The sequence below is a fragment of the Clupea harengus genome, unplaced genomic scaffold (assembly GCF_900700415.2).
Source record: "Clupea harengus unplaced genomic scaffold, Ch_v2.0.2, whole genome shotgun sequence".
Classification (NCBI taxonomy): domain Eukaryota; kingdom Metazoa; phylum Chordata; class Actinopteri; order Clupeiformes; family Clupeidae; genus Clupea; species Clupea harengus.
The window spans coordinates 117,825-133,100 of record NW_024879586.1 but is presented as its reverse complement, the minus strand read 5'-3'; the positions used below and the strand labels follow the sequence as shown (position 1 = coordinate 133,100).

The following is a 15,276-nucleotide window of genomic DNA, read 5'->3' as shown; positions in this document are numbered from 1 at the left end:
ACTGGATTTAGGCATGACAGCCCCGGTCACTGGCTAACACTAGTCATATTGAAAAAGGACATGGTTACCATTAAGCAACAGTGACTTCATTATTCTAGTGGAATAATATTTACTGCAAGTATTTGCTCAGTAGTTGCTCAGCAATGAAGCATTAGGCATTTGGACATCTCCCCAACATTTACAGTAGCCCTTAAGAACTATGCATTACAATAACAGTATTCTGAACAGTATGGTCATAGTTATGCTGAATGCATCCTACAAAGGGATGGACAAGAAGAATGTTCAGCGTTCATACATGTTAGAATAGTCAACGATAAACAAGAAGAATGTTCAGCGTTCATACATGTTAGAATAGTCAACGATAAACAGTCTTAACTCTTATACACAGAAACATTCTCATCAAAGAGTTGGATGCCTACATATCAGTTCCATTTTAAGAGCTGATTTTTTTGACATGAGGGTTGATTCTGTTATCACTTTCTCAGTAATTCATAGGGGACATCAAAGACCACACTGTCCACATCTCCTATTTTCCATGTTCTAGAACATCCTCCTGGCCTGTCTCCTTGGCTGACACAGGAGCACAAACACCGTGACTTTGACCCTTTCAGATGAACAGTAAGTGGTGGCGGATGAGCCCAGCTGTAACTGACAAACAAGCATATAAAGCCAGTGACACTCTAAATAACGCACCCTCCTGGCATTAAATGGCCTAATGACACAGTAGGGGCCCTTATGTCAAATCTCACTATTAAACACTTAAAGTGCACATACACTACACCCTCTGAATACACACAAACACACACATGAGTGGATCCAGCTGATGAATTTGACTAGTGCTTCAGTTAAACTTTTTACCAAAACCAATACCCAACTATTATGCAAACCTTTTGAAATGTATTTTGGGGCTGTTGCACCAGCCTGCACCTGCTAAGGAATAGGATTAGCCTGTATGTGTCCTCATCAAACTGGAGAAGTTACAGGATGAGGAAATAACACATTACTACGTGAATTGACAGAGCGACGTTCCATTGACATCCTCAGTTGGTTCGCTGTAAGATCTCTTTCTGGCTGTGATCATTACTATTAGGAATGACCCTCCCGCCGTGTTTAAAGGCTGCAGGTTGGTTGATGTTGCGGTGGTCGCTAGTTGCGCCTCTGTCATGCTGACCACCGCCCACAGCGAGCTTCGGTCCCAGCCCAGCGTGCCTGACAATGCTCAGCGATTGAAGTGCCGGCCTCCTGTGAGTATCTCCCGGCAGGTGGGGGCCAAGAGAAACGTTTTGAATAATTATTATATCACTTAAGGGTAATTTACAACACAAGACCCAAGTTTGGTCCTCTGAAGAGCTGTGAAAGTTTTTATTTACTCTCTTTGTAATTCACGCAAAAGCACTGTTAACATACGTATTCTAATTAAGAAGCATTTTTTTCTACTCTACAATTGAATGAATCTTGACACCTTTATCATAAAAAGAAGTGACAGAAACAACGAATGCATTACCACATGGAGATGTCGAAAAGTATTACTGATGTAACACAACAACAATAAAACATTATTACGGTTGTCACTGGTCTTTGTTGGGGTGTCTAATTGGATATTGAGAGTTATTTATGATTTCGCTGTAGCCTAGTCCACCATGTAGGGTAATTAAGATAAAACAAATTAAGGCCTAAGATATGCCTGTGTATTGCAGTACAGTTGAATCTAAAATTGATAATCCAATAGGGGACTAAGAGACTGTTCGGCGGGGACAGTCTACTATTGCTAATAGTGAAAAGAACGAATAAATAATAGGCTATAACGACTGACGAGGACAAGGCTTTAGTCCATACTAACGCATTTTACTTCGTACTAACCGAGGAGTATGAGTACATATGCTATAACAGGACACTGTCGATGTACGCTAGTGGAGGATGCAAGCATCGAGAACAACAGATGCACATTGTAGCTTAGTTATGGTAGAGACCAATAAAAGATCGCACTGTCCAAGCCAATAGAATATGCTGACCTCAGGAATACGCGACACAATACTCGGGAATAGGTCAGGATGATGCCATATAAAAGTATGGTGTGGCTCTGGTTTCTCGACAGATATAGGAGGTAAGGATGCGTTCGTCTGTGTGTGTGTGTGTGTGTGTGTGCGCGCGCTCCGAGACCGAGAGCGTGCCATTGAGATAAAACGAGGGGGTCTGCGTTTGTAATGCGCGAACGTGTGTGATGAAGAGGTGGGGGGTGAGAGACCCCGTCGTGTTTTGACCCCCCAAACAACTCCAGATCTCAATCTTTCCCTCCATCGACTCTTTTCTATTCCCTCTCCCCTCTCTCTCGCGCGCAGGTTTAAAGCACCATCGCTCATCTCGTGCTGACATATTCCAACTCGTCGCATCGGTCTATGAACATCGGCAACGACCAAAAAAGGACGCCTCTCTACTCGCTTGCCATCTAGCCAGCAGCACGCCGACCTCCGACACACATTCTGTGGATCACTGCGCTATCACGGCCGCAGCCCTTGCAGGATACTCGTGCCACGGCCTGAGAAAGAGCTTGGACAACCCGGATTTCGCTCTCGGTGGGATTTTGTTTGGATTTTTCATGCATATATTGAATTATGTTCCACTCATTTGCTAAATATTTCGTGTTTAAGACATCTTAACCATCACATGCTGTAGCCTACAATTAGCCGCACATAGGCAAAATAAGTTCCTCTTAAATTTGTATTACGATACCGCAGTCTTAAAGTTACTGCTTTTCTGTTACTTACGAGACAGTGTTTACAAGAACTGACATCCAAGGCTATGACAGCACTTAGGTCAGCCTTGAAATAGCTGACCGGTTATTAAGTATTGTCAAAAGACTCTTAAACCAGTTGATGAAGCTCTTGAATTCATTTATGATTTTACTCTGATAGCCGTTAAAGCATCTGTATTATTTTATTAGTGTGGAGAAGTGACAGAACGCCTGCGCCGAAGCGCTGGACTGGCGGATTGGTGTGTCGTCTTCCTCGGTGTGGGACTGACTTCCGTGTCGCATGGATAAGAGGGTAGGTCGACTCCTCATGGAGACCGCCGCATTTTCTTTTGCACATATTACCCTTTTCCCACTAAATGTCGTAGTTTAAATGAAGATGTTTATTTTCTGTGTACGCCAGGATAGTAATGGGGAATAGGGACCATGTGGTAGTACTGTGGGTCATGAATCCCCATCGCCCTAACCCTCCTGTCCTCGCCAGCATCCTATCCCCACCTTCCTTAAAGGCAGATAAATAGCCTACCTTGCCTGAGAGGGCCAGGGAAGAATTATTGCACTGAAATTAATTTGAAGTCACTCAGGGGATAATATTTATGCTATCGTTAACATGCCTTATAAAATCCTAACACCGTGTGATAGGATCCAACTATATTTGTCTGTCTAGACAATCTCACCTTCTGTTAAAGAAGCGTACTTTTTCTAGCCTGAAAAACAACCTATAAGCTATACTACAAATAACGTTAAGCAAACGGTGATGTCTGTTGCAAAAGCAACTGCTCAGTGATCTGGTGTAGGGTAGCCTACTGTCGCCAATGGGGGTGCAACTGGCCTATACGGACGACAAATGGACTTGTACGAATTCACAATTTTCACATTAGAATTTGCTGACAAGAATTAAAATGAGAGGTATCAAAGACTATGTGAAGTAGAACGGGGTATAGGGAATTGCTAATAGATCAAGATTGGTGAAGCCGATCCTTAAAACATCTTAAGAAATCTTCATGCCCCCCTTTGTCAATGTTCCACATTTATGGAGAGGCCTATTTCTCCCTTTCCTTATTTTTGTGCTTATTTTTCTCTTCTTTTCTTGTCCTCTCTATCTCTTTCTCATACACACACACTTTTCTTCTTTTTTTGTTTTTTTCTCTCGCTCTCTCTCTCTCTCTCACACACACACACACACACACGAAGAGAGACAGTGTCCTTCCAGAATTATTTTTACACTGGCAACTATCAGTTTGCGTCATGGAGTGGCCACGCTCATTTGTTTTGCTTTGCATATTTGACTTGAAATGTTAAGGAAAGTTAGGACTTCATTTCTCATAACATATTCCAGGAAACCTTATCGTTGCCTTATACATCACCCCTTTTCTAAATTAGTTTCTTCTCATTGAGCCCAAATGTAACCGACGTTTTGGTCTACATGACTGTGTCTACAGCGTATTTTAGACCCGTACATGTAACATTACAAGTGTGTAACATCTAATGTATCTCACCATCTCTTGAGAATATTGTACATAGACTAGAAGAGAATGCAGCTTGGCTAGTTGTTCAATTATGGCCCAAATAACGCATCCATGTAGTTTCAGGGATATATTTGCACGGGAATCTGAGCACCGTTGAAAACCTTGATGCGGTTTTGCGTTCTTATAAAGACGTCTTGGTATTCGTATAAATGAAATACAAATGCAGAGAGGGCAATACAATAGTTATCAATGTTTAAATAAAGTAGTTATCCATGGTAAAGGAAAATAGACGTAATTGTTGACGAAGATTACAGAAAACCTTGTGGACAATTCATTGTTTTTGGATAGAGTGTCTCATCGGAAAAAAAGAATACATTCATAAATACTAATTACTTTTAGGATCTTTCAGTTCTGTCATTACGTTTATGAACCGACCATTATTATTATAAAATCATAATAGTTATTAGAGTCATGTGAAAATGATTGTTGGAAAGTTTTGAGACCGCGGCGCTTTGATGGACCAAAAACAAGCGAGACTTTTTTTTTTTTTACTGCAACCTAACACTGCATGCATTAAGAAGCGCGATATCCGATAGCCGCATGGCGTTTGTGGCGCGGCTTTATAGGAGAAAAACGACAAAACCTCTGAACAGATGGATGTTGTGTTCTCATAGTGATGTGGTATGTTTTCGCCTGAAGGAACGTACTAATGTTTTGCCTTTGGCTCAAATAATGTATATTTGTTTGTATGGTTTTTTTTAAATGTCATGTCAGATCGTGGGAAATAAAGTGTGTGTGTGTGTGTGTGTGTGTGTGTGTGTGTGTGTGTATGTGTGTGTATGTTCTGCATGTTTACACACGAGACTGGTAGTGAGAGGCAGTTTGTTGTCTGAATATGTCCCAGGGTGGATGTCGCTTTGAGCTCAGAAAAATCGCACATCAAAGGCTGTTGTTTATCAAGGAGGAGAGAAAATTAGCTATTACCCTAAACAGTCCCAGCGTTCTCGCTCTCTCTCTCTCTCTCTCTCTCTCTCACACACACACACACACACACACACACATACACACACACACACACACACACACACACACACACACACACACACATACCATGTTCTGCTAAAAAGAATGATCACAGGTAGTCTATACAAAAAAACAAATATTCAAGCAAAACCATAGTCGAACTAAGCTGCATTTGGTTGTGCACTGTGGATGTGCTTAGGCCTGTATTGTTGATAGTTCTTTCTGCCCTGTTTCAGTATGAGGAGTTGGTGCAGTACCCAGTCTCCGAGGGCATGCAAGTGGGAGGGTATGAAGAGGCGATGAGGTCAATGCCACCCCACCACTATAGCCACACCATCCCTGACTCCCTCAAACACCACCGTGACCAGATCTATGGGTGAGGACCCTCCACTCATTTTACACCGATGTACATTGACAGTAACATCGAGTGAGTTATATAGAACTGCACTGACTGCATGTTAGTTACATGGGTTATGTTGTATGCTAATTAATGAGGCTTGTAGAGGCAAATTGTACACTAATTAACGAGGTTAGTTATTCTGGTCCTAATGTCTTTACTTTGCAGAGCTGTTTGTGTCTTGTGTCTGTGTCTGTCCCATGCACCCACCTCTTTCTGACAGTGTCAACAGAGGCTACTTAAGTGGTTTCATATTGCACTGTGTTGGCATTAACTCTAACTGCAAGTCAAGTATGTATTGCATTCTCACTCTATTGTGTGTGTGTGTGTATGTGTGTGTGTGTGTGTGTGTGTGTAGCCACCCTCTTTTCCCTTTGTTGGCCTTGGTGTTGAGAAGTGTGAGCTGGCCACCTGGTTCACCCCGAGGACTCCTCACTCTCAGTACCGCCCCCATTTCGCGGGCCTCACCAATCATAGCGATGTCTGCTCATCAGAGTCCTTCAATGATGACATCGCAGCATTTGCCAAACAGGTACAGTTGAGAGTATTTGATTGTTTTTGCCGCTATATAAATAAAATTGAATTGAATTGAATGCTTCAGTGCTCAAACAAACGTATCGATAGTGGAATGAAATATTTGTAATGAAAGATCTGTTGCATTTTCAGATTCGTTCAGAGAAGCCAATTTTTTCAACAAATCCTGAACTGGATAGTCTGGTAAGTTAGGCACACATCACACAACACCACACACACACACACACACACACACACACACACACACACACACCACACACACACACACACACACACACACACACACACACACACACACACACACACACACACACACACACACACACACACACACATTAGCATACAGGCAAGCACACTGACACACTCTTATGGCACAGTGCCACACAGCAATTAATGAACTGAACACTCCCTTAATGATCTCTCTGTAATAAATGTATGATCTCAATTATTCATTTCACAAGCAGTTTAACATCCTGTAATAATCCTGAAGCCTCCCCTCCTCTGATGAATGATCAGTCGTGTTGCATATGCTCCCTTTTTGTCTCAAATTAGATGATCCAGGCCATCCAGGTTTTGCGCTTCCACTTGCTGGAGTTGGAGAAGGTATGCTTTTAAACTGTCTAGCATGGGTCTTCCAGTAGGTTTGACCTATATAGTCCACATATTGATGCGTATTGTTATTTGGCGATAGCACTGTGTTTGATGTCTTCCTCGCACTTCATGTGTGGATTTTCCCTGTGCCCCTCCAGGTGCATGAACTCTGCGATAACTTCTGCCATCGGTACATCACCTGTCTGAAGGGCAAGATGCCCACTGATTTGGTGCTGGAGGACCGTGAGGGCGGGTCGAAGTCTGACATGGAGATTTTACTGGTCATGCACAAGTCTGTCAGAACAGGTGGTGTAGGTTTGGAGATTTCATTGGCTTATATTTGTATATGGCTTCTGGTCCTCACAGTAAAGGCGTTTGGAATAACAGTTTCCCTCCTCTCTCTCTCCTTCCTTCCCATCTTCTTGTTGTTCTCTCCTCTCCTCTCCTCTCCTCTCCTCTCCTCTCCTCTCCTCTCCTCTCTTCTCCTCCCCTCCCCTCCCCTCCCCTCCCATCTCCTCTCCTCTCCTCTCCTCTCCTCTCCTCTCCTCTCCTCTCCTCCCTCCCATCCCCTCTCCTCTCCTCTCCTCTCCTCTCCTCCCTCCATCTCTCCTCCTCTCCTCTCCTCTCTCCTCTCCTCTCCTCTCCTCTCCTCTCCTCTCCACTCCACTCCTCTCCTTCTCCCTGTCTCTGTGTAGAACCAGTCTTGGTTGCGGGACCCAGATGATTGTGGCTCCACCCCCTCAGGTACTCCCGGCATATCCTGTGGTTTAGCCTCCCACAGCACTGACAACTGCAGCGATGCAGGTACCCATTCATCTCTCTCTGTCTCTCTCTCTGTCTGTCTGTTTTTCTTTACCTCTCTCGTTCTCTACCTTTCTCTCATACAAACCCCCCCTCCCTCTCATCCCATGTCTGCTCCCCTCTCCAGGAGACGGTTTGGATGGTGGGATGGCCTCGCCCAGCACCGGGGAGGAGGATGAGACGGACAGAGATCGGAGGAGTAGCAACAAGAAGAGAGGCATCTTCCCCAAAGTGGCCACCAACATCATGAGAGCATGGCTTTTCCAGCATCTATCAGTAAGAACTACATCATGAGATCATCTATCAGTAAGAACTACATCATGAGAGCATGGCTTTTCCAGCATCTATCAGTAAGAACTACATCATGAGAGCATCTATCAGTAAGATCGACAGCAGAGGCAGCATCGGGGGCAGGGAGAGCAAAGAAAGGGTCATGTTGATCTATGGAGAAATATGGAAGACAACCACAGCAAAGAGGCTGTTTGGTAGAGTAGACTGAGTTAACCCGTCTGCAAAGGAGATATTCACGGAGCATGCTAGCGGGTTCATGTGAAGCCTGAACCAGGCTAGATCCTAGATCCTGTAGGTGGGCTAATGAGCTACCGGTAATTAGCACTTGATGAAGCAGCTCGGATGACTGCTGTATCGCAGCGAATTAAAAATACATGACATGCGCCAGAGGGCAGGTCCTCTGTCTAAGGTCGTGTCTGCCCTGTATCCTGTTCATGTCCTCCTCGTGAGACAGATCACACAACACATTTCAAACGGAGTCAGGTGGATGTGTTTGGGGACACGCTGTCCCAGTACTTACTCTGTGGTGAAACAACGGCATGGTTTCCGAGTGCACGTCTCTGACCTCCATTCCATTCCATTACTTTACATGATTCAAGCAGAGCTCACTGCACTGCAAGCTCCAAGTGAAAAATGATTTGAGTTCAGGATGATATTACATGAAGTAGGCCTTAGAAAGATAGATATAATAATAACATTTCAGCAGTACCACGTTGTATAATAATTACAAATCTAATATTTATGCTTGTTGTTCCATCATAGCATCCGTACCCATCAGAGGAACAGAAGAAACAGCTAGCGCAAGACACCGGGCTCACCATCCTCCAGGTTAACAACTGGTCAGTTCTTCAATCAATAATCAATGAAAAACCTGTTTTCTATTAGAGAGTTCTCCTCACCAGTAATAATTATCCACTCTGACCCAATCAATAGTGATACATCAATTATCACATAGAGATCAATATTCATTTTGTTGTAATGAGGATTTATGTTGCCCTGGGAAGAAGTTATAAACGGAGAGGTCAGCCTTGTTTTGATTTGGTCTCTTTGTCCATTTATTGGCTAATGGATAAAATCCTACCTTTGTATCACTCTAAGAATCAGTTCATTCATTCCCCCACGCCTCTCTCTCTCTCTCTCTCTGTCTCTCTCTCTCTCTCGTCATAATCAGGTTTATCAATGCCAGACGCAGAATTGTCCAGCCCATGATTGATCAGTCAAATCGCTCAGGTAACACCACTATAATGTAAAACTTTGTACCAGACAGTATTCATGATGCACTGCTAATCTAGGATATATTTCATGATGCACTGCTAATCTAGGATATATTTCATGATGTACTGCTAATCTAGCATATATTTCATGTTTCTGGTCTTTGCTGTTCCACAGGTCAAGGTACCCCATACAGTCCAGAGGGGGCAGCACTAGGTGGATACCGATTGGATGAACAAGCTCATCTGAGTCTTCGGACTGCAGGTAAGAAACAGCATTTTATAGAAAGAACTGTGAGTTCATGGGCATCCACTGTCCCAATCTGAAACTGAAGAAGTTAGGGTCAACAACACTGGACATGGACAATGGCCTCAGACATGTCCTCTCCTTTCTTCCCCTCCTCTTCCTCTCTATTTCTTCCTCTCTTCCTCCCACACTATCTGTCTATAGGTCTTCAGGGAATGCCCTCTCTGGCTGCTGACTACCCCGGGGCTCTGCTGTCTCAGCCTGGCTACTCCCATGCCCCCACGCTGCACCCGTACCCCGGACCCCATCCAGCCATGCTGCTGCACCCCCCACCCCACCCCCACACCCACCCACACCCCCACCCCCACCCAGCCGAGCCTCTCTTAGGACAAAGCCTGGACATTCATGCCCATTAACCAATCGAAGAGGAGAGGGGCTGAGACATGTGGCAGACATACACTGACAGTGTCCACCCTCCTCTTCCCCGCCATGACACAGAGACAGAACTGCACCCTGCCGCAGCACCAGGGACTGTGACAGTGACCGTGACAGTGACAGTACGTGTTTCAACACACCACCTCATGTACTTATTCAACACAGCTGCTGCTGACTGCATCAACAACACAGACATGCCTGCCACCCATGCTCTTAGCCGAGGGATGCTCACTCCATTCTGCCCATCCAACGGTGTCTCCACTGTGCCCTCTGTGCTATGCCCGCTCAACCTCAGTCACCGTGAGGTGAGGTGTCTCTCAGGGTCCTGGTAGCCTTGCCCACTGCTACTGAGACCTCTCCATCACTCAGCACAGAGGAGGTAGTGAGCGCTCATCTCCCACAGTCCCACGGCTCTTAGCCCATATCCTTACCTACTGTATCCTCGCTGCTGAAAACACCCTTTTATAAACCTTGACTTGAATTTCACCCGAGTGCAGACACACAGACACACACACACACACACACACACACACACACACACACACACACACACACACACACACACACACATACACCACACACACACACACACACACACACACACACACACACACACACACACACAACACACTCACACACACACACACACACATTCATATGTCTTCCTATGGCCTTGAGGCTTGATACGGCCTCCGCAGTTGTGTAGTGCTTCCTCTGACACTTCCCCTTCTCTGTGGCCTCACCACAAGGCCTTGTCCTCAGAAGCGTGAGTTCGTCAGCGCTGTAGCTGGATGGACTGATGGAGAGGACGGACACACACCGACCGGACGCTCGCCACCGTCCGCCCTCCATTTGGAAACGAACAGTGCTGTGCTAACTCAATGTAGCTTTGAAACCAATGTGGTGCTTTAGCCTGGCAACCTTCAAAGATGGCGGAGCATTGGGAGTCCATCCACTAGCCCTTTTACAGCCATCCTCTGATCTGATGTCTTCCCACCTGGAGTTACAGTTCTTTTATGTTTAGCATCTTAGCTGTTGCCATCACTCACATCCACCCAGCTTACCTTATTTAATTGAATCTTTTAAAACTTTAAATGTTGTTTTTTGTTGACTTTATTTTTGTATTCATGTATTTCAGTGAATATCATAATCTGGGGTACCACATGGCAAGATGTTGTCCAATTTTTTTGTGAGTTGGCTTTGTTCTTTTCAATAAATGCTTACCTCTGTGACATCCTGCTAGGCACAATGTTAGGGGAAGCTTTTGCAGGATCTCCCATGCTTTATGCATTTTGGTGTCCGTCTATCACTCTATTTCATGTTGTGTAAAATATACACACAAATGAAGCATTTAACCACATGTTGAACTGTGGAATTGGCCATCCGTAGAGCCTGTGTAAGGTGTGTGTGTGTGTGTGTGTGTGTGTGTGTGTGTGTGTGTGTTGTGTGTGTGTGTGTGTGTGTGTGTGTGTGGTGTGTGTGAAAGGAGCTTTTGAACACTACTGGAGGGTGGAGTTATTCTCCCCCTTCCTGACACTAATTTACTGATGGTAATTAAGATGGTTCTTCTGGTGATACTGATGATGATATTGGTGATGTTAATAATTATGATAATGATGCTAACAATTATAATTATGAAATGAAACCACTTTCTTATGCAAATGTGTGTGAATTGTTTTTCTTAGGAAATTCCACATGTGACTTCACACAAAGTGTTTATTGTATATGGTATGGCATACACAGGTGTATTTCTGGGAATATATGAGAACTGGCCAACACTGAATTCAGCTGGCTATAGTTGTATATAGTTGTTCAGTTTGTGATCGTAAATATATAAAATGGTTACACCATGACACCGTGTTTGCACACTAACACAAACACTTACACTTTGTTTTCATTTAGACATTTTGGAGATTCAGTGTTTTGATCAAAAGCAGATTCAACATTAACTTTCATCTCGTCATCTCAGATGTATTGCACATAGTGTGATACAATATGATCGGCTTGCTGAGCTGGGATGATGCAAGATTTTGCAAATGAACACACAAGATCTACAGAGGGTATGATGGTGATAGAGTTGTGCAAATGTTCATGTCAGCCCTAGAAGCCTGTTAAATGAATAATAGAATCCCACTGCTCATGCTAACCCAAGCTCAAAGCATCTCATTGAGTCTTCCCTCACAACAGCAGGAGATCATACTTTATGCTAATGACCAGCCCTATCACTGAAAACACACACAAACACAGCGATGCAGAGAAAGAACTTCACCAGCCTGTGATCATTTGTCTCCCTGAGGTCAAACCTCTCCACTCTCTCTACATTCACACTCTCCCTTCGGCCCTCACAACACAACTCATGTGATAGATATAGCCTGCAGCAGGGGTCGGAGTTCATTCAAAGGTTAACAGGAAGTGGCCTATCTTTGCGACCCTTGGTTGTGACCCAGACCCTGCCTCTTTAACTTCTTTCCTGTCCACATATGTTCCACACGTTTCTTGCCAACAGAGTTTCTTGTTTCATTTAATGTCTTTTTTTTATTTATTACTAGCATGTTTTGGTATTTTTGTACGTTCTCACCATTTTTACTTAAGTCCTGCAATCTCTACCATCTGATGAGGCATAAAGAATTCATTCCCAATAAACCACACCTTGGTGCTGCTGCAGGGGTTAGTTAGGCTGACGGACAAATAACACTGACAAATATCCATTTTTCATAATCCATTCACAGAGTAAAATCTGCAAAATAGAAATGAAACAACAAGAATACACTTGCATTGATTATTATACAGTATTATTATATATAAAATACCATTACCAATGATGTTAAATATTAAATTAAGTATATATAGATCATTTTTACAGCTGATTCTTTAATGAGAAAACAGAGGAACATGGGATGCATGTTTGTCTTGATCTGGTATCCCACACTGGCAAATTGTGTGCCTTGACTATTTTTGTGTTTTTGCAAATGTGTTCCACACCTGATATGAGGAGACCTTTAAGCATAGGGAGACAGAGAGAAACGGGACAAGAATTTTATGAGTCTGTTTGCGGATGTAAATGTTTGCATGTGTGTTGGTGTGTGTGTGCATATGTTTAAATGTTTGTGTGTGTGTGTGTCTGTGTGTGCTTGCGCACATGTGTAACTGTGTTTGCACATGTGTACTTACAATTGTGTATGTATATATATGCAACTGTGTGTGTGTGTGCACATACAAATAAGTGTCCATGTGTCTGTTAGCATCTGTGTGAGAGCTCATGTGTGTGTGTGTGTGTGTGTGTGTGTGTGTGTGTGCTTGGATCTCTGTGTGTGAGGGGAATGGGAGGGCTCCTCATGATCATTAATCATCCAATTATACACCTGTCAGAATACAGACAGAGGGGGGCAAAGGGTGGAAGAGAGAGAGAGAGAGAGAGAGAAAGAGAGAGAGTGAGTAAGGGGGAGAGAAAGAGAGAAAGGAAAAAAGACTTGGGGACAAACACCCTGAATGATAATGCGTTGACAGAGGGAAGCAGAAAGAACAGAATAAATAATAGACAAAAGAATGTGCCAATACGCCAGTGGAGCCCCCTCCGATTGATCCAACCCCACATGAGATAGCATATGGCTATTTTCAGGATGTATCAGCCTCCCCATATACAGCTGTATTCATATGCTGCACCCACCCACCCACCCCCAAACCATAGCCAATGCCCCCAGCCAGCCAAGAGAGGGAAACCCAGAGACATGGCATTCTGTGTGGAGGGGCTCTTGGATCTGCCCCCCTTAATATCATTTACAAGGAAACAGAGGAATGCTCCTACCTGCTCCAGTTCTGGGAGTAATGCGTGGGGTAATTGGACTGAAAAGCGTTTGGGGCATGTTTCTAACCCCTCTCATCTATTTATCACTCCGAGCTCAGGAGCCTTCATTAGGAGGAGGCTTCATTAGAGAGCTGTCAATCATGTGCCAATGAAACAACAGAATTCTCCCGTACGAGGAGGCCGAGAGGAGTGCATGTGATCATATGTGTCTTTATGTATGCCTGAGACTGTGTGCATGTTTTTGATTAGCATGTTTGTGTTTGTAGGCATGGGCGTCTGTTAGAAAGACTAAGTGCGGTTATTTCACCTGTTGTACAGTGTTATTTGTAATACTGTGTTTGTGTGTAATACTGACTCAAATATATGATATGAGCCAGTGCTGCTGTTTGAGTGAATGAGGGAGTGATGTTGGAGGCGTTCGCCCTCTGGGGCTGAGAGCAGAGCAGAGCAGAGCAGAGCAGAGACACGGTCCTCCATGCTTTAGCCCCTGTGACTCTCTTTAATGCCTCAGGCCTCCGCCATCTGTGGGCTCAGTGGCTCACATGCTGCAGCCATATATCTAATTTATGGCCACTCTGAATGTGTAATACAGTTGAATCTATGCATAATATATTGCATAGCTCAAAGTGCACGATCATGTTTGTAAAGCAGAGACTGCCTCCCCTTTGTGGCTGGTGCAAGGAGGTAGGAGTTGAAGTCTGGCTGTTTTAAATTTGTGTTTACATCTTGATTTTTTAGATGTTTTATTAGCAAAGTTAAGATCCAAAGGTTGGCTGAATGCCAGATGCGCCATTAGGCAAATGTGATTGGGTTTGGAATTCTGCATCCAGGCTCAGGAGGTTCCATGTGTCGTGAGAGTGTGTGTGTGTGTGTGTGTGTGCGTGTGTGTGCGTGCATGCGCGTGTATTTGTTGAGAGAGGGATGGATGCAACAATAGGAACATACATTACCATATGGGGCTCACTCTATGTGTGTGTGCCTATGCATGTATGTATGTATGTATGTATGTATGTATGTATGTATGTATGTATGTATGTATGTATGTATGTATGTATGTATGTATGTATGTATGTATGTATGTATGTACTGTATGTATGTATGTATGTATCTATATGTATATGTTTATGTGTGTGTCTGTGTGTGTGTCTGTGTGTGTGTCTGTGTGCGCAAGCGTGTGTCTGTGTGTGTGTCTGTGTGCGCAAGCGTGTGTGCATGCACACGCGCGTGTGTGTGTGTGTATGCACGCGTACATGCATATGTGACAATAAATTCCTGTATTTGGAGGTGTGTGTGTGTCTGGCCTGTAACAATGCTATGTATGGCCTGCAGAAATATGTACAGTAAAACTGAAACTGAAAAATATCTCTTTTAATAATAATAATTTGTGAATGGCATCTGATGCTGTAGACTTACATTGATACTGACAGTGATAATTACAATTACAGACCTTAGCCACTTCTCATCTCCCACGACTACAGCAATTTCCTTTACAGACAATACTGCCACCTACTGTTAAAAACCAGAAGCATCACATTAAATAGCTCATTTGATTCTTTCTCAAACCACTGTGCAGTCGGTTTCAGTCCGTGGGAGCATTATTCTCCTCAGGCCTCATCACTGCTACACTCCCCCTCAGTGTCGGCTTCGTCCTCCTCCTCCTCCTCCTCCACCACCACCTTACTCCAGAGAACCTCAGGGCCCTTCAGGAGGCCAGCATAGCCCT

At 44.0% G+C, this 15,276-nt stretch overlaps 1 long non-coding RNA gene and 1 pseudogene across 2 annotated transcripts; both read left to right on the top strand.

Annotated features, from left to right (window-relative positions):
- The first annotated feature begins 1,810 nt into the window (after positions 1-1,810).
- Positions 1,811-5,676, top strand: LOC122129066. Of its 2 annotated transcripts, XR_006151733.1 has the most exons (4): positions 1,811-2,104; positions 2,340-2,573; positions 2,942-3,044; positions 5,478-5,676. It is a non-coding gene; the product is annotated as an uncharacterized LOC122129066 (long non-coding RNA). The 2 variants fall into 2 exon arrangements; XR_006151732.1 differs by lacking the exon at positions 1,811-2,104 and having other exon boundaries at positions 2,128-2,573.
- Positions 5,677-5,714: 38 nt separating this feature from the next.
- On the top strand, positions 5,715-15,272 carry LOC122129058 (annotated as a pseudogene).
- Positions 15,273-15,276: the final 4 nt, after the last annotated feature.